The following is a 17,883-nucleotide window of genomic DNA, read 5'->3' on the forward strand; positions in this document are numbered from 1 at the left end:
GTGTTATATTTAGGTGTCCTGTGAAGACTGGATGATGGACGGGTGGATATGGATGGTGCCGTGCTCTGAATGTTTATGTCCCACCAAAATTTACATGTTGAAATCCTAACCCCCAAAGGTGATGACATTAGGAGGTGGGGCCTCTGGGAGGTGATTAGGTCATGAGGGTGGAGCCCTCCTGAATGGGATTAGTGTCCTTATACCTCGTGACCTCATGAAGCTCCCTAGGCAATTCTGCAGCTGAAAGAGGGCCCTCATCCAACCGTGCTGCCCCCCAATCTCAGATCTCCAGCCTTCAGAATTGTCAGCAACCAGTTTCTGCTGTTCTAAGCCGCCCAGCCTGTGTTATTTTGTTACAGCAGCCGGAGCGGGCTGAGCTGGTGGGTATAGATGGCTGGATAAGGACTCGGCGCCTCGGTCCACATGACTGAAGGGAAAGCTTATGACGCTTCCATTACAGTGCACTGGGTTGAAATTCCCCTCACTTCATGTGTGTTACAGGGAACCCCTTCACTTCCCACACTTACCCTACAAGCCCTAGAAGGGCAGAAGATGGCTGAAACAGCCCAGCCGCCCACTTCCTCTGAGGGATGGTCAGACTGCCCACTTGTGCGTATGTTGTCCTTCTAGCAATGGCAGCCAGGCAGGAGTCAGAATCAGACAGCAGCTGGGTTTGGAGGCAACAGAAGTTCACTCACGGACCCTCCTCACGTTGCGAATTTACATCCTATGGAAGAGTACAACCCACTGCCCGGGGGCATCATCGCAAGGGGGATGCAGTAACACGAGCATGGACAGTCTCTCCCAGACCTGTTTTCCATCCCACTTGCTCTCAAGCCATCACTCTGACCACCGGATGTTCCTCTACTTGTGCCTGGCAGTATGGTGGGCTCACAGTAAGGGCTCAGTAGATTGTCATAGTAGTCAGTTAACACAGCGCCCTGGGTTCAAGGCTGCAGCCACCCTCCACCCCTCCCCAGCACAGAGCCTGCTCCCCCTGGCATTCCCAGCCCGCACCCGTGGGGTGTCTGTTCTCCCCTCCTTTCCCGTGCACGGCTCTCCTCCTCTCTCATTGCTTTGGGGTCTGTGGTTCAGACAGACCCCAGATCTCTCCAGCCTGTTGTCCAACAGTCTTGGGCTATTCTGGAATTCAGTTTCCAGGGCTGCAAGCGGCCTTGGGGCTGACCTCCTCTGACTTGTTCATGGGCGATTTTTGTTCTGAAAGGCAGTAGGTGTCATAATGGTTGATGCCACCAACTTTGGCTCCAGCCATTGGTGGGTTCAAATCCCGACCCCACCACTTCCCAGCTGGGTGACCTGGAGCAAACCACCTACCCTCGCCTTGCCCATTTTCCCATCTTTAAATGGGGGTAACCACAGCACCTACCTCAGGGGCTGCTGAGAGCCTCCAAGGCGATGCCGTGCATAAAGCTTTGAAAAGGCACCAGCTGTTGTCTCTATTACAGATGTTTATACATCTGGACTCTGGGACCGCCGTCACACTCACCCAGATGTAGGTTCCGGAATCTATCGTCCCCCTCTTTGGAAATTAGAGTTGTGATGGTTTTCTGGCTTCCGTTCTATACGGTGACTAAGTGCACTAATTCATTTCCAGGAACTTCTGTGCACTGAGGTGTCCTCACCGCCCCATGGCAGCTAAGCAGCACCTCACTTTCAGACGAGGATCCCCAGGTTCAGTGGCTTGGCCCAAGCTGAGCTCTCCCGGCTGGTACCTTGTCCAGAAAGCCCTGAGCCGGCTCTCCCATGCTGGCTTGAGGCACTGCGATGCCTGCCCCACCATTGCTCCTCTGCACCACCCACCCCATCTTCCATCTCAGAGGGCTGGACCTTCTCTGCCCTCCGGATCTAGGGCAGCTGAGGGTTGCACAGCCCTGCCCTCTGTCGGTCATCTAGGGTCATAACACTTCTGCAAGAGGGCCATGTTGTTCTGTTTGTGGCTTTATATTCGTTGGAATATAAAGTCCATTCTGATCTCTTCTTGGATAGAAACAAAAGCTACTCCGTGATTCCTGTTCACCACAGAAAGCTGCTGCGTTATTTGCAGTTTAGCAAAATCGGTAGCGTGACCCCAGGTCTCTCTCTCGTCTTTGTTTTTTTTTTTCCTTTTTTTCTTCTTTTCTGATTGCATTTGCATTTCTCGAGTAGCTAATTTTTTTTAACATCTTTATTGGAGTATAATTGCTTTACATTGGTGTGTTAGCTTCTGCTGTATAACAAAGTGAATCAGCTATACATGTACATATATCGCCATATCCCCTCCCTCTTGCGTCTCCCTCCCACCCTCCCTACCCCACCCCTCTAGGTGGTCACAAAGCACCGAGCTGATCTCCCTGTGCGATGCGGCTGCTTCCCACTAGCTCTCTGTTTTACATTTGGTAGTGATTATATAGGTCCATGCCACTCTCTCACTTCGTCCCAGCTTACCCTTCCCCCTCCCCGTGTCCTCAAGTCCATTCTCTCCGTCTGCGTCTTTATCCCTGTCCTGCCCCTAGGTTCTTCAGGACCTTTTTTTTTTTTTTTTAGATTCCATATATATGTGTTAGCCTACGGTATTTGTTTTTCTCTTTCTGACTTACTTCTCGACTAGCTAATTCTTAGTCTTCGAGGAAAGAAGGAAGAAACAGCGTTCATCCGCCCTGGGCCGGATGCTCTCCGCACCTCCCAACCCCGCAGCCTGAGGGAGCGGTTCTCACCTACAGATGAGGAAGCTGAGGCTCTGGGAATGCTGAGGACAGCTGCTGAGGCCGGAGCTGGGGCCCGAGCCCAGGCCTGCCCAGCGCTGTCCACGCCGCCCTGACTTCCAACCTCACAGCGCAAGCAAAGCCCCAGGGCAGGAGGCCAGCGGCACCGTGGCAGGAGTGAGGGGGATGGAGTCGGGAGGGCAGCCCGGCCGGACAAGACGGCCAGGGATGGAGATGTTGTGACACTAAAACTCCAGCAGGGGGGAGGCTGCTGGGAAGGTTTAAATCCAGTGTCTTCTCTAAAACCTGAGCAGTCGGTATTTGCCAGTGTGAAGTTCAGGGACGGACGCCCCGCTCCAACCAGTTCAGGGCAGAGAACCTCAGCTCGTAAAAAGTAAAATCCACCGGACGAGGGCAGAGCCACTGAGCGCACGTGGGCGGAGACAGCAGGGCCCCCGCGAGCCTTGGGAGAGCAGAGCAGGCCTGCTGCCTGCCCAGGGCCCCCCCATCTTCTCCGCTGCCCTCTCCGCTCTCCTCCAAGGCCTCGCCACTTTCTGGAGACCCGCTTCAGCCCAGGGGTCTGCCCACAGTCCCACCGCTGTAGAGACCATCTCTCTGGGTCGCCCCGCCGCTAGTTACCCGGCCTCAGCCGTGGGCAGGGCGGAGGGATGATCGGCCCAGTCTGGAGACGGGGAGACGGGCCCCGCGAGGGGTCCAGCTGGAAGGCGACTCTGTCTCTGGACCAGTCGAGTGGAGCGGTTGGCGTCCACTGTTCCCGTGGTGGTGGGAGGTGACAAGTGTCGGGGGTGGGGGACGGTTCCTAGGGGCGGGGGCGGGCCGTAGCCCATCTACCACAGAGCCTGGTGTGTATGGGTGACAAAGGCTGGAACGCCCCTCCCCACCAGGCTTGTCCGTTTCAAGTACGTTGCTGTGAATCTTCCCACCACCCCTGGCTCGTAGCAGGGGCTCAGTACGTATTTTCCATCCCCTGGAGAAACGCAGCCCTCATTCCTGTGCACTAGACAGCGCTTCCTGAGCAAAATTTAGTCCCTCCTTGATAACCCTGGCAGGGAAGGAGGGAGACCAGAGAGCTGCCTTCGCTATTGCAAACGCTGTTTTCCTGGGAGAGAGGTGCGGCTCTTTTCCACGCTGCTCCAGAGAGGCCTGCCACGGGCACTTGCTCCTTCCCCTCGCCCTGCTCTGGGGTCCACCTCTCACCGGCTCTGCGATACTCCCAGCCACCCCGAAGGGGTAATCCCAGCAGGTGCCCTCTGGGCAGTAGTCAGGCCCGGGGAATGTGCTCTTCCCCCGTCGCTACTGGCCGTCCCGCTGCCTCCTTCCCGCTACCCTCAAGTCTTGGCAGATGGTCCCTCAAGGCCTGATCCCAGGAGTCCCTTCTTTCCCCTCGAGAATCTCATCTCCATCCACGTCTTCACTTGCCACCTGCACACCTGATGACAAGAGTGACCGTCGTCCTTGCTTGCTTGGGGCAACGCCCGTCCGAGGTGCCCCTGTCCTGGCATAGTTGTTACGAAAGCATCCCTTCCCTCTCGGAAGTGTCCCAGTTTGGACCAACAGTTCTATGGTCTGCCCACCGAGGACGCGCACGTGGGTATCGACAACGCAACTCGGCCACCTGCAGAGGGTCCCCTGGCTTTGACAGCGACCATCACCCTGGGCGCCCCGCATCACGGCCCCTTACGGGCAGGGTCTTTCTGACCAGGCTTGGCCCCCTGCCCTGGCTCTCCCCACAGAGTCCTGCCCCCTGGGGCTGCTGTGTGGGAATAGGACACAGTCCCCACCCACCCATCCCAGGAACCCACAAGACCTCACTTCCTCCAAATCCAGTTCCTGCCCAGGAAGCACAATCCCAGCTGCCTTGATGGAGGGCTGTTGGGTGCAGGCATGTTCTGGGTGATGACTTGCATTCAGTCTGAAGACCCCGAGGGGGCCTGTTACAGGAGCGCCATTGTCCCCACTGACAGCTGAAGACACAGGCCCAGAGGGATGGGCCTGGGAGCTGCTCTTACAGCCCTGCTGTGTGACCTGGGACCTACAGGGCAAGTTCCCTCTAAACACAGAAAAGGGAAGTTAAAAAAGACATGCTTCTCTCCGCAGTCCCACTTCCACCTCTCCCGAGCTACACAGTGTCCCCAGGTCCCCTGCCTGGCAGTGAAGGCAGGTCTGCAGGGAATGCTGGTGTTAGCACCCAGTCCTGGGGCTGTGAGGGGGGATTTGAGGGGACAGGTAGGTCTGGAACCCAGCACGGTGTCTGCGGCACGCAGGCTCTTAGGTGTGGTGGCTCCGTGGGTGGTGACCTGCCGTGGCTGGAGAGGCAAGGAGGCCACAAATCCCCCTTTGCCACTGTCAGCAGGGTCAGAAACCTGTCTGATGCTAAAAATGGTTCTGAGCCTGGATCCCGATCAGCAGGCATCGTGGGTGCTGTGCACACTATTGGCCACAAGATGGCGGTGTTGCCTTTCCCTTTCCTGAACTTGGGGCCTTTTTTTATATATATATAAATTTATTTATTTATTTATTTATTTATTTATTCTTGGCTGCGTTGGGTCTTCGTTGCTGCGCGCGGGCTTTCTCTAGTTGAGGTGAGCGGCGTCTACTCTGTTGTGGTGCGCGGACTTCTCACTGTGGTGGCTTCTCGTTGCGGAGCACAGGCTCTAGGTGCGCAGGCTTCAGCAGTTGTGGCACATGAGCTCAGTAGTTGTGGCGCACGGGCTTAGTTGCTCCGTGGCATGTGGGATCTTTCCGGACCAGGGCTCGAACCCATGTCCCCTGCATTGGCAGGCGGATTTTTAACCACTGCGCCACCAGGGAAGCCTGAACTTGGGGACTTTAATCACAACTTAGCAAATAAACCCACCTGCCACCCCCAGCCCCCGGGCGGGTGTGAAACCTGCACCCAGATTCCGCACAGCAGGCTTCCCATCCTCTCACAGGAGCTGACAGCGCTCAGAACTGCTGCAGTGACCTGAGCTGTCCAAGCCTGCTGCTCCGCTGGCTTTCACCAAGTTTCCTCGCGGGCTCTTGGGGGCCCCCCCAGCCGGAGCTGGTCGTCATCTCCAGTGGAGCAAGAGTGGGCGTGTTCACAGATGTCCCAGGGCACCCCCTCCCCAGGCCCTCAGATGGGTCACCGTGCAGGCTGACTCAAGACACGGCTTTCTGGTTCCGGCACGGAGCCCAGATCACAAATCCCTCCCGCTAAATGTAGAGGCCGTGGCCTCAAACTTCAGACGTTTGGTAACCACCAGGGCGATTTTTATATCACTGCCATAAAGAAACACTCAGTGTTTCCTGTCAATAAATAGAAGTTAAGAGTAAAAATAATACGTTAAAAACAAAGCAGTATTAACAACATTCTAGATAAATTTGGTTGCTTCTGAGATGCACGTTAGGGAGTGGGAAAGATGGACAAAACACCAGACAGACTTACAGACGTTCCCCTTGAGGATCCAGAAAGTCCTCAGAAGACTTTTGGAAGAATGAGAATCGGAAAAAGATTCAGTGAGATGCTGGCTTTGTCCAAGACCCTCCAGATTGGCGCACCTCACACTTCGGGAAACTTCTGGGGGACCCTGTCTCTGGACACACACAGTGCGCTCTTCCCTTGCGCTTATCGACGTCAGTTGCTGCAGATGTGCTCTCGAGGGGCCAGCGGTCAGTACGAGGGCCGGAAGGAAAGCCACGTGCAGGCAGAACTCAGAGCCCGGCAAGGAGCTGCCCTCGGTGGCCAGGAGATGGGCGGCTCCGCAGCCCCACGTGGCCAGCGGCTGGCGCCCTGATGCTGGGGGACTGTCCAGGCTCTGTGGGCCTTCCGGAGCTCTGCAAACGCTGGATTAAGCTTTCGCTTAAAAATCTCGCACACGTGTCTGCACGTCACCTCCCCTCACGGACGCTGGTGTTAGCGGCCATGCTGCGGCGCTGAGATATTTGACGAGATAAGGCCAGCATGGTGTCTGCCGGGCAGCGAGATGCTCTCAGATGTGCAGCAGAAGCAGCCCATCCATAAATGCGGTGCCTCAAACGCGAGCATGCGGGGGGCTTGGGGCACCAGGCAATCTCAGCTTCATCAGGCCCTCTGAATACCCAGGCTTGCCCCCAGATGTGTTCAGTGGAAGCCCACGCCGACAACTGCCTTAAACTCTGAACATTTGCACCTTTCTGTCTGCACGACTCAGCGCTCTCTCTGGGTTCTGTGCAACCACAGAGACGGGTCAGCTTGTTGAAATAAGCACTGGACATCCCAAACCCCTCGGTTCCAATTTCTGCAATTCTCAAAACAGCCTTGTCGCCGAAAGCTTTTTTACCCAAGACCTCAGGATCACGAGGCCGCCACCCTCCAAAGCAGCAGCTGGTAGCTGACCTTCTGAAGAGGAAGGTCATGTGTTGAAACAGCCATGGGACTCCTCAGCCCTGGCCTGAAGCCAGGCAGGAGGGGGGCCTGCCAGGGGCATGGGCTTTTGAGGGTCTTAGACGTCACACACGAGAGAAATTTATTAACAAACTCGTGACACCTCTGTCCCTCCAAGCCTAACCTCCACTCCTGCAGTGACACCAGTCGAGCCCAGAGGAACGCTCTCCGTGTCCCTTGCTTTATGTCCTTGAATCAAAAGGCCGCTGTGCCCAGCACCGGTGGTTGGCAGGCTGTGGTGTCACCGGCAGACACAGCGCCGCTTCAGAGCAGAGGGGGGACTGCAGCGGCAGAAGGGCGTAGGCGACAAGGAAGACACATCATTCAACTGTCAGGCCCTTCCTTTCCGATGGCAGAAATCCAAGGGATTTTGCCAGGCCCAAGTGTAGCCGCCCAGAAGGCCGGGACGGCTCATGAGCTAGATACGCCTGTACTTTCTGACCATCCCAACCCACGGCCCCATCCACGGAACCCCCAGACATAACTGTACTGTCATGATTGTTATACGGATGACCTTCAGACACATAAAAACTGTAGCTTTACAGTACTTTTTTCCCTTCGATTTTGTCATCACAAAGACTACCTGTGACAGTAGAGGTTAGGACCTAATTTATTTGAACCCAGATACGGGTTCTAACCTTGGTGTCATCACTTACGAGCTGTGGGGCCATTACTGAATTTACAACAAGTAAGTGTCACCATTTTAGTTTATAAAACAGAGGCAGGGCTTCCCTGGTGGCGCAGTGGCTGAGAGTCCGCCCGCCGATGCAGGGGACGCGGGTTCGTGCCCCGGTCCGGGAGGATCCCGCATACCGCGGAGCAACTGGGCCCGTGAGCCATGGCCGCTGAGCCTGCGCGTCCGGAGCCTGGGCTCCGCAACGGGAGAGGCCGCAGCGGTGAGAGGCCCGCGTACCGCCAACAAACAAACAAAAACCTTGGCTATTGTGAATAGTGCTGCTGTGAACATAGGGTGCATGTATCTTTTTGAATTACAGTTTTGTCTGGACATATGCCCAGGAGTGGGATTGCTGGATCTCATGGTAGCTTTACTTTTAGTATTTTTAAGGAACGTCCATACTGTTCTCCATAGTGGCTGTACCAATTTACATTCCCACCAACAGTGTAGGAGGGTTCCCTTTTCTCCACACCCTCTCCAGCATTTGTTAAGTGTAGACTTTTTTTTTTTTTTAACATCTTTATTGGGTGTTAGGTTACAAGGGTGTGGGTTACAAGGGTGTGTTAGTTTCTGCTTTATAACAAAGTGACTCAGTTGTACATATACATATGTTCCCATATCTCTTCCCTCTTGCGTCTCCCTCCCTCCCACCCTCCCTATCCCACCCCTCCAGGCGGTCACAAAGCGCCGAGCTGATCTCCCTGTGCTATGCGGCTGCTTCCCACTAGCTATCTATTTTACGTCTGGTAGTGTATATATGTCCATGCCACTCTCTCACTTTGTCACAGCTTACCCTTCCCCCTTCCCATATCGTCAAGTCCATTCTCTAGTAGGTCTGTGTCTTTACTCCCGTCTTACCCCTAGGTTCTTCAGGACCTTTTTTTTTTTTTCCGTAGATTCCATATATATGTGTTAGCATACGGTATTTGTTTTCCTCTTTCTGACTTACTTCACTCTGTATAACAGACTCTAGGTCCATCCACCTCACTACAAATAACTCAATTTCGTTTCTTTTTATGGCTGAGTAATATTCCATTGTATATATGTGCCACATCTTCTTTATCCATTCATCTGTCGATGGACACTTAGGTTGCTTCCATGTCCTGGCTATTGTAAATAGAGCTGCAGTGAACATTTTGGTACATGACTCTTTTTGAATTATGGTTTTCTCAGGGTATATGCCCAGTAGTGGGATTGCTGGGTCATATGGTAGTTCTATTTTTAGTTTTCTGAGGAACCTCCATACTGTTCTCCATGGTGGCTGTATCAATTTACATTCACACCAACAGTGCAAGAGGGTTCCCTTTTCTCCACACCCTCTCCAGCATTTATTGTTTGTAGACTTTTTTGATGATGGCCATTCTGACCGGTGTGACATGATATCTCACTGTAGTTTTGATTTGCATTTCCCTAATGATTAATGATGTTGAGCATTCTTTCATGTGTTTGTTGGCAACCTGTATATCTTCTTTGGAGAAATGTCTATTTAGGTCTTCTGCCCATTTTTGGATTGGGTTGTTTGTTTTTTTGTTATTGAGCTGCATGAGCTGCTTGTAAATTTTGGAGATGAATCCTTTGTCAGTTGCTTCATTTGCAAATATTTTCTCCCATTCTGAGGGTTGTCTTTTAGTCTTGTTTATGGTTTCCTTTGCTGTGCAAAAGCTTTGAAGTTTCATTAGGTACCATTTGTTTATTTTTGTTTTTATTTCCATTTCTCTAGGAGGTGGGTCAAAAAGGATCTTGCTGTCATTTATGTCATAGAGTGTTCTGCCTACGTTTTTCTCTAAGAGTTTGACAGTGTCTGGCCTTACATTTAGGTTTTTAATCCATTTTGAGTTTATTTTTGTGTATGGTGTTAGGGAGTGTTGTAATTTCATACTTATACATGTACCTGTCCAGTTTTCCCAGCACCACTTTTTGAAGAGGCTGTCTTTTCTCCACTGTATATTCTTGCCTCCTTTGTCAAAGATAAGGTGACCAGGGCTTCCCTGGTGGCTCAGTGGTTGAGAATCTGCCTGCTAATGCAGGGGACACGGGTTCGAGCCCTGGTCTGGGAAGATCCCACATGCCGCGGAGCAACTAGCCTCGTGAGCCACAACTCCTGCGCGTCTGGAGCCTGTGCTCCGCAACAAGAGAGGCCGCGATAGTGAGAGGCCCGTGCACTGCTATGAAGAGGGGCCCCCACTTGCCACAACTGGAGAAAGCCCTCGCACAGAAATGAAGACCCAACACAGCCAATAAATAAATAAATAAGCCAAGCATTTGAAGCCCTTAAAAAAAAAAAAAAAAGATAAGGTGACCATATGTGCATGGGTTTATCTCTGGGCTTTCTATCCTGTTCCATTGATCTATATTTCTGTTTCTGTGCCAGTACCATATTGTCTTGATTACTGTAGGTTTGTAGTATAGTCTGAAGTCAGGGAGCCTGATTCCTCCAGCTCCGCTTTTTTCCCTCAAGACTGCTTTGGCTATTCAGGGTCTTTTGTGTCTCCATACAAATTTTAAGATTTTTTGTTCTAGTTCTGTAAAAAATGCCATTGGTAATTTGATAGGGATTGCATTGAATCTGTAGATTGCTTTGGGTAGTATAGTCATTTTCACAATATTGATTCTTCCAATGCAAGAACATGGTATATCTCTCCATCTGTTGGTATCATCTTTAATTTCTTTCATCAGTGTCTTATAGTTTTCTGCATACACGTCTTTTCTCTCCTTAGGTAGGTTTATTCCTAGTTATTTTATTCTTTTTGTTGCAATGGTTAATGGGAGTGTTTTCTTAATTTCACTTTCAGATTTTTCATCATTAGTGTATAGGAATGCTAGAGATTTCTCTGCATTAATTTTGTATCCTGCTACTTTACCAAATTCATTGATTAGCTCTAGTAGTTTTCTGGTAGCATCTTTAGGACTCTCTATGTATGGTATCATGTCATCTGCAAACAGTGACAGCTTTACTTCTTCTTTTCCAATTTGTATTCCTTTTATTTCTTTTTCTTTTCTGATTGCTGTGGCTAAAACTTCCAAAACTATGTTGAATAAGAGTGGTGAGAGTGGGCAGCCTTGTCTTGTTCCTCATCTTAGTGGAAATGGTTTCAGTTTTTCACCATTGAGGACGATGTTGGCTATGGGTTTGTCATATATGGCTTTTATTATGTTGAGGAAAGTTCCCTCTCTGCCTACTTTCTGGAGGGTTTTTATCATAAATGGGTGTTGAATTTTGTCAAAAGCTTTCTCTGCATCTATTGAGATGATCATATGGTTTTTCTCCTTCAATTTGTTAATATGGTGTATCACATTGATTGATTTGTGTATATTGAAGAATCCTTGCATTCCTGGGATAAACCCCACTTGATCATGGTGTATGATCCGTTTAATGTGCTGTTGGTTTCTGTTTTCTAGTATTTTGTTGAGGATTTTTGCATCTATGTTCATCAGTGATATTGGCCTGTAGTTTTCCTTCTTTGTGACATCTTTGTCTGGTTTTGGTATCAGGGTGATGGTGGCCTCGTAGAATGAGTTTGGGAGTGTTCCTCCCTCTGCTATATTTTGGAAGAGTTTGAGAAGGATAGGTGTTAGCTCTCCTCTAAATGTTTGATAGAATTCGCCTGTGAAGCCATCTGGTCCTGGGCTTTTGTTTGTTGGAAGATTTTTAATCACAGTTTCAAGTTCAGTGCTTGTGATTGGTCTGTTCATATTTTCTATTTCTTCCTGGTTCAGTCTCGGAAGGTTGCGCATTTCTAAGAATTTGTCCATTTCTTCCAGGTTGTTCATTTTATTGACATAGAGTTGCTTGTAGTAATCTCTCATGATCCTTTGTATTTTTGCAGTGTCAGTTGTTACTTCTCCATTTTAATTTCTAATTCTGTTGATTTGCGTCTTCTCCCTTTTTGTCTTGATGAGTCTGGCTAATGGTTTATCAATTTTGTTTATCTTCTCAAGGAACCAGCTTTTAGTTTTATTGATCTTTGCTATAGTTTCCGTCATTTCTGTTTCATTTATTTCTGATCTGATCTTTATGATTTCTTTCCTTCTGCTAACGTTGGGGTTTTTTTTATTCTTCTTTCTCTAATTGCTTTATGTGTAAGGTTAGGTTGTTTATTTGAGATGTTTCTTGTTTCTTAAGGTAGAATTGTGTTGCTATAAACTTCCCTCTTAGAACTGCTTTTGCTGCATCCCATAGGTTTTGGGTAGTCGTGTTTTCATTGTCATTTGTTTCTAGGTATGTTTTGATTTCCTCTTTGATTTCTTCAGTGATCTCTTGGTTATTAAGTAGTGTATTGTTTAGCCTCCATGTGTTTGGATTTTTTACAGATTTTTTCCTGTAATTGATATCTAGTCTCATAGCGTTGTGGTCAGAAAAGATACTTGATATGATTTCAATTTTCTTAAATTTACCAGGGCTTGATTTGTGACCCAAGATAAGATCTATCCTGGAGAATGTTCCATGAGCACTTGAGAAGAATGTGTATTATGTTGTTTTTGGATGGAATGTCCTATAAATATCAATTAAGTCCATCTTGTTTAATGTATCATTTAAAGCTTGTGTTTCCTTATTAATTTTCTGTTTGGATGATCTATCCATTGGTGAAAGTGGGGTGTTAAAGTCCCCTCCTAATGATTGTGTTACTGTCGATTTCCCCTTTTATGGCTGTTAGCATTTTCCTTATGTATTGAGGTGCTCCTATGTTGGGTGCATAAATATTTACAATTGTTATATCTTCTTCTTGGATCGATCCCTTGATCATTATGTAGTGTCCTTCTTTGTCTCTTGTAGTAGTCTTTATTGTAAAGTATTTTGTCTGATATGAGAATTGCTACTTCAGCTTTCTTTTGATTTCCATTTGCATGGAATATGTTTTTCCATCCCCTCACTTTCCGTCTGTATGTGTCCCTAGGTCTGAAGTGGGTCTGTTGTAGACAGCATATATATGGGTTTTGTTTTTGTATCCATTCAGCCAATCTATGTCCTTTGGTTGGAGCATTTAATCCATTTACATTTAAGGTATTTATCGATATGTATGTTCCTATTACCATTTTCTTAATTATTTTGGGTTTGTTATTTTAGGTCTTTTCCTTCTCTTGTGTTTCCTGCCTAGAGGAGTTCCTTTAGCATTTGTTGCAAAGCTGGTTTGGTGGTGCTGAATTCTCTTAGCTTTTGCTTGTCTGTAAAGGCTTTAATTTCTCCATCAAATCTGAATGAGATCCTTGCTGGGTAGAGTAATCTTGGTTGTAGGTTTTTTCTCCTTTATCACTTTAAATATGTCCTGCCACTCCCTTCTGGCTTGCAGAATTTCTGCTGAAACATCAGCTGTTAACCTTATAGGGATTCCCTTGTGTGTTATTTGTTGTGTTTCCCTTGCTGCTTTTAATACTTTTTCTTTGCATTTTATTTTTGACAGTTTGATTAATATGTGTCTTGGCGTATTTCTCCTTGGGTTTATCCTGTATGGGACTCTGTGCTTCTTGGACTTGATAAACTAGTTCCTTTCCCATAGTAGGGAAGTTTTCAACTATAATCTCTTCAAACATTTTCTCAGTCCCTTTCTTTTTCTCTTCTTCTTCTGGGACCCCTATAATTCGAATGTTCGTGCGTTTAATATTGTCCCTGAGGTCTCTGAGACTGTCCTCAATTCTTTTCATTCTTTTTTCTTTATTCTGCTCTGCAGTAGTTATTTCCACTATTTTATCTTCCAGGTCACTTATCCGTTCTTCTGCCTCAGTTATTCTGCTATTGATCCATTCTAGAGAATTTATAATTTCATTTATTGTGTTGTTCATCATTGTTTGTTTCCTCTTTAGTTCTTCTAGGTCCTTGTTACACATTTCTCGTATTTTCTCTATTCTGTTTCCAAGATTTTGGATCATCTTTACTGTCATTATTCTGCATTCTTTTTCAGGTAGACTGCCTATTTCCTCTTCATTTGTTAGGTGTGGTGGGTTTTTATCTTGCTCCTTCATCTGCTGTGTGTTTCTCTGTCTTCTCATTTTGCTTAACTTACTGTGTTTGGGGTCTCCTTTTCGCAGGCTGCAGGTTCGTAGTTCCCGTTGTTTTTGGTGTCTGTCCCCAGTGGCTAAAGTTTGTTCAGTGGGTTGTGTAGGCTTCCTGGTGGAGGGGACTAGTGCCTGTGTTCTGGTGGATGAGGCTGGATCTTGTCTTTCTGGTGGGCAGGTCCACGTCTGGTGGTGTGTTTTGGGGTGTCTGTGTCCTTATTATGATTTTAGGCAGCCTCTCTGCTAATGGGTGGGGTTGTGTTCCTGTCTTGCTAGTTGTTTGGCATAGGGTGTCCTGCACTGTAGCTTGCTGGTCGTTGAGTGGAGCTGGGTCTTGGCGTTGAGATGGAGATCTCTGGGAGATTTTCGCCGTTTGATATGACGTGGAGCTGGGAGGTGTCTTGTGGACCAGGGTTCTGAACTTGGCTCTCCCACCTCAGAGACACAGCCCTGACCCCAGGCTGGAGCACCAAGAGCCTGTCAGCCACACGGCTCAGAATAAAAGGGAGAAGAAAGAAGGAAGGAAGGAAGGAAAGAAAGAAAGAAAGGAAGGAAGGAAGGAAGGAAGGAAGGAAGGAAGAAAGGAGATAAAATAAAATAAAGTTATTAAATAAAAAATAATTATTAAGAAAAAAATTTTTTAAAGTAAAAAAAAATGCACAGACAGAACCCTAGGACAAATGATAAAAGGAAAGCTATACAGACAAAATCTCACACAGAAGCGTGCACATACACACTCACTAAAAGACAAAAAGGGAAAAAATATATATATCGTTGCTCCCAAAGTCCACCTCCTCAATTTGGGATGATTCGTTGTCTATTCAGGTATTCCACAGATGCAGGTACATCAAGTTGATTGTGGAGATTTAATCCGCTGCTCCTGAGGCTGCTGGGAGAGATTTCCCTTTCTCTTCTTTGTTCGCACAGCTCCCGGGGCTCAGCTTTGGATCTGACCCCGCCTCTGCGTGTAGGTCGCCTGAGGGTGTCTGTTCTTCGCTCAGACAGGACGGGGTTAAATGAGCCGCTGATTGGGGGCTCTGGCTCACTCAGGCCGGGGGGAGGGAGGGGCACGGAGTGCGGGGCGAGCCTGCGGTGGCAGAGGCCGGCGTGACGTTGCACCAGCCTGAGGCGCGCCGTGAGTTCTCCCGGGGAAGTTGTCCCTGGATCCCGGGACCCTGGCAGTGGCGGGCTGCACAGGCTCCCGGGAGGGGAAGTGTGGACAGTGACCTGTGCTCACACACAGGCTTCTTGGTGGCGGCAGCAGCGGCCTTAGCGTCTCATGCCCGTCTCTGGGGTCCGCGCTTTTAGCCGCAGCTCGCGCCCGTCTCTGAAGCTACTTTAAGCGGCGCTCTTAATCCCATCTCCTCGCGCACCAGGAAACAAAGAGGGAAGAAAAAGTCTCTTGCCTCTTCGGCAGCTCCAGACTTTTCCCGGACTCCTCCCGTATAGCCGTGGCGCACTAACCCCCTGCAGGCTGTGTTCGTGCCGCCAACCCCAGTCCTCTCCCTGCGCTCCGACCGAAGCCCAAGCCTCAGCTCCCAGCCCCGCCCGCCCCGGCGGGGGAGCAGACAAGCCTCTCGGCTGGTGAGTGCTGGTCGGCACCGATCGTCTGTGCGGGAATCTCTCCGCTTTGCCCTCCGCACCCCTGCGGCTGAGCTCTCCTCCGCGGCTCCGAAGCTTCCCCCTCCGCCACCCGCGGTCTCCTCCCGCGAAGGGGCTTCCTAGTGTGTGGACACCTTTCGTCCTTCACAGCTCCCTCCCACTGGTGCAGATACCTTCCCTGTTCTTTTGTCTCTGTTTTTCCTTTTTTCTTTTGCCCTACCCAGGTACGTGGGGAGTTTCTTGCCTTTTGGGAGGTCTGAGGTCTTCTGCCAGCGTTCGGTAGGTGTTCTGTAGGAGTTGTTCCACGTGTAGACGTATTTCTGATGTACCTGTGGGGAGGAAGGCGATCTCCACGTCTTACTCTTCCGCCATCTTGAAGCTCCTCCACGTGTAGGCTTTTTGGTGATGGCCATTCTGACCGGTGTGAGGTGACACCACACTGTAGTTCTGATTTGCATTTCTCTAATGATTAGTGATGTTGAGGGTCTTTTCATGTGCCGATTGGCCATCTGTAGAAAATACGTTTTTTTAATTTAGAATTTTTCCTACTGGCATTCCAAGTGAGACTTTTTGGTTTGTTAATATTCTCTGAGTCTGCATGCGGGGGAAGTTCGGGAAAGTTGGACGAGATGGTTTGCAGGCCTTTCCGAATGGCAGTGGGGCCCCTGGAGTCTGAGCAGCCTCCTTCCTCCTCTTGGTCCGTCCTCACCTCTGCCCTTGGGGCAGCAGCTTGCATGGCGGTGATGCTCCGGGTTCTCCTGGCTCTGGCAGCCTCCTTTGGGAATGAGCCGCGATCTCGCTTTTCCTTTAGCAGCTCCATCCAGAAACCTCCAGTAAATAGAGGGACGTCTGCCCCATCCCGGGTCTGGAGGGTGCCCGGTGCTCGCCCACGCTACAAGTGAGGAGACAGGTCTTGCAGGCCACGCTGCGAACAGGTGGTGGTGGTGGGCTGGCCGTGGCGATGTCTGCCCCCGAGACCAGAGTTCTGAACCATCCAACTGTGGGGCCTCTTGCCCACCTCCCCTTGCGTCGGGCTCACCTTGGCAAGAGGCGCCCATTTTCAGGGTGCCCCCCTTGAGGCCGAGGATGCTCTGGTGGAGGTGCTGCGAGGGAAGGAGCGGGGCCCAGGCAGGACCCTGGGGCAGAGGCTGTCCAGGCTTCCCCCCACCACAGACCCCCACCCGCCCAGGGTAGGACTTTGCGATGCGACAAACAGGCCAGCCTGGCCTCCTGTCCCCCTGCTCCCCTGATGCCACATCCAGGTTGGCGGAGTGTCCCCAGGGGAGGACCAGCTCCACTGTGCCCACTCCTTCCCAGCCAGCGCTGGTCACCTGTCAGCCCTGCAAACCCAGCCTTACTTGTCACCAGGTAGGGAAAGCGGCCTGTGGCGAGAAGGGGCCAGAGAGGAGGGGACCTCCAGAGAGGTGGCGGCCAGACCCCGTGGCCCCGTGGCCCCGGAGCGAGGATGGTTAAGCCTGTGGGCTGTGGAGTCAGGGGGCCTGGGCGGGAGCCCCCGGGCTGTACTTGCCGTCACGCGATCTGGGGAGAGTGCTGTGACCCCTGAGCCTCAGTATCCCCAGCAGTAAAATGGGCTAACTCTGGTCCCTCCCCTGCGAGGGTGACGGGAGCTCCCTCTGGAGGCCCTAGCACACTCCACCCCCCCCCACACCCCCCCCCCATGCAGAAGGTGCCAGGACCTGTTATCATCCCTTGTCATCAGCCCACGTAAGTGGCCACCATCACTCCCATCTCAGCCCGGAGCCGGGGCTCTCCTCAGAGCGCCAGCTGCTCACAGACGCCTGTGGACCCTCCGCAAGAAGCAGCCCTTGCCAGTGTGCCCACGCCCCTGCCACTCCGGGGCTGAGGGAGAGGTTGGCCAGGCCTCCCTCCCTGCCTCTGTCCTCCTAGGCCAATGGTGCCCACCTTGGCCCTGTGTCCGGCTGGTGGAGACAGGCCCGGGCGCTCTGACTCAGTCTCTGGCGAAGCAGCTCCCCCAGGAGACCGCGTGCTTCACGGCGCGGGCCCGCCTCGAGTCCTGCAGAGGAACCGCAGCCCCCAGGGATGTCCAAGGCCCCAGCCAGTCCTCCCCCCGCCCCCCAGACAGGGGATGCTGCGGCCCCACTGGGTCCTGGCCCCAGCCCTGGCACTTTTCTGTGGGGGTCGCTTTGGGAAGGTTGCGCAGCGTCCGTTTCCTCGTCTGTGAAATGCCTGTAACCGCAGCTTCCCGGTGGGGAAGCCGAGATGCCCCGTGATGTGATGCAGCTGAGGCGCTGAGCCCCCGGGGTTGGGGTGAGTGGTCTGTAAATGGTGCCCCCCAACCCCATCCTCCTGGGGAGAGCCCCGCCTCCGGGTGGCTGGTAGAACACCACTCCCACGATCTGTTCTGGTTTAAATGGCTGGCCTCCAAGGCTGACAGCAGAGCTCCTGGGGCTTCCGGACCACAGCCACCGGCAGCTGAGCTCAGGCAGAGACGGGCCGCACCCCAC

Source organism: Delphinapterus leucas, chromosome 20 (genome assembly GCF_059928025.1).
Source record: "Delphinapterus leucas isolate spDelLeu-1000000601 "Yukka" chromosome 20, BTC_Dleu_Yukka2, whole genome shotgun sequence".
Classification (NCBI taxonomy): Eukaryota; Metazoa; Chordata; class Mammalia; order Artiodactyla; family Monodontidae; genus Delphinapterus; species Delphinapterus leucas.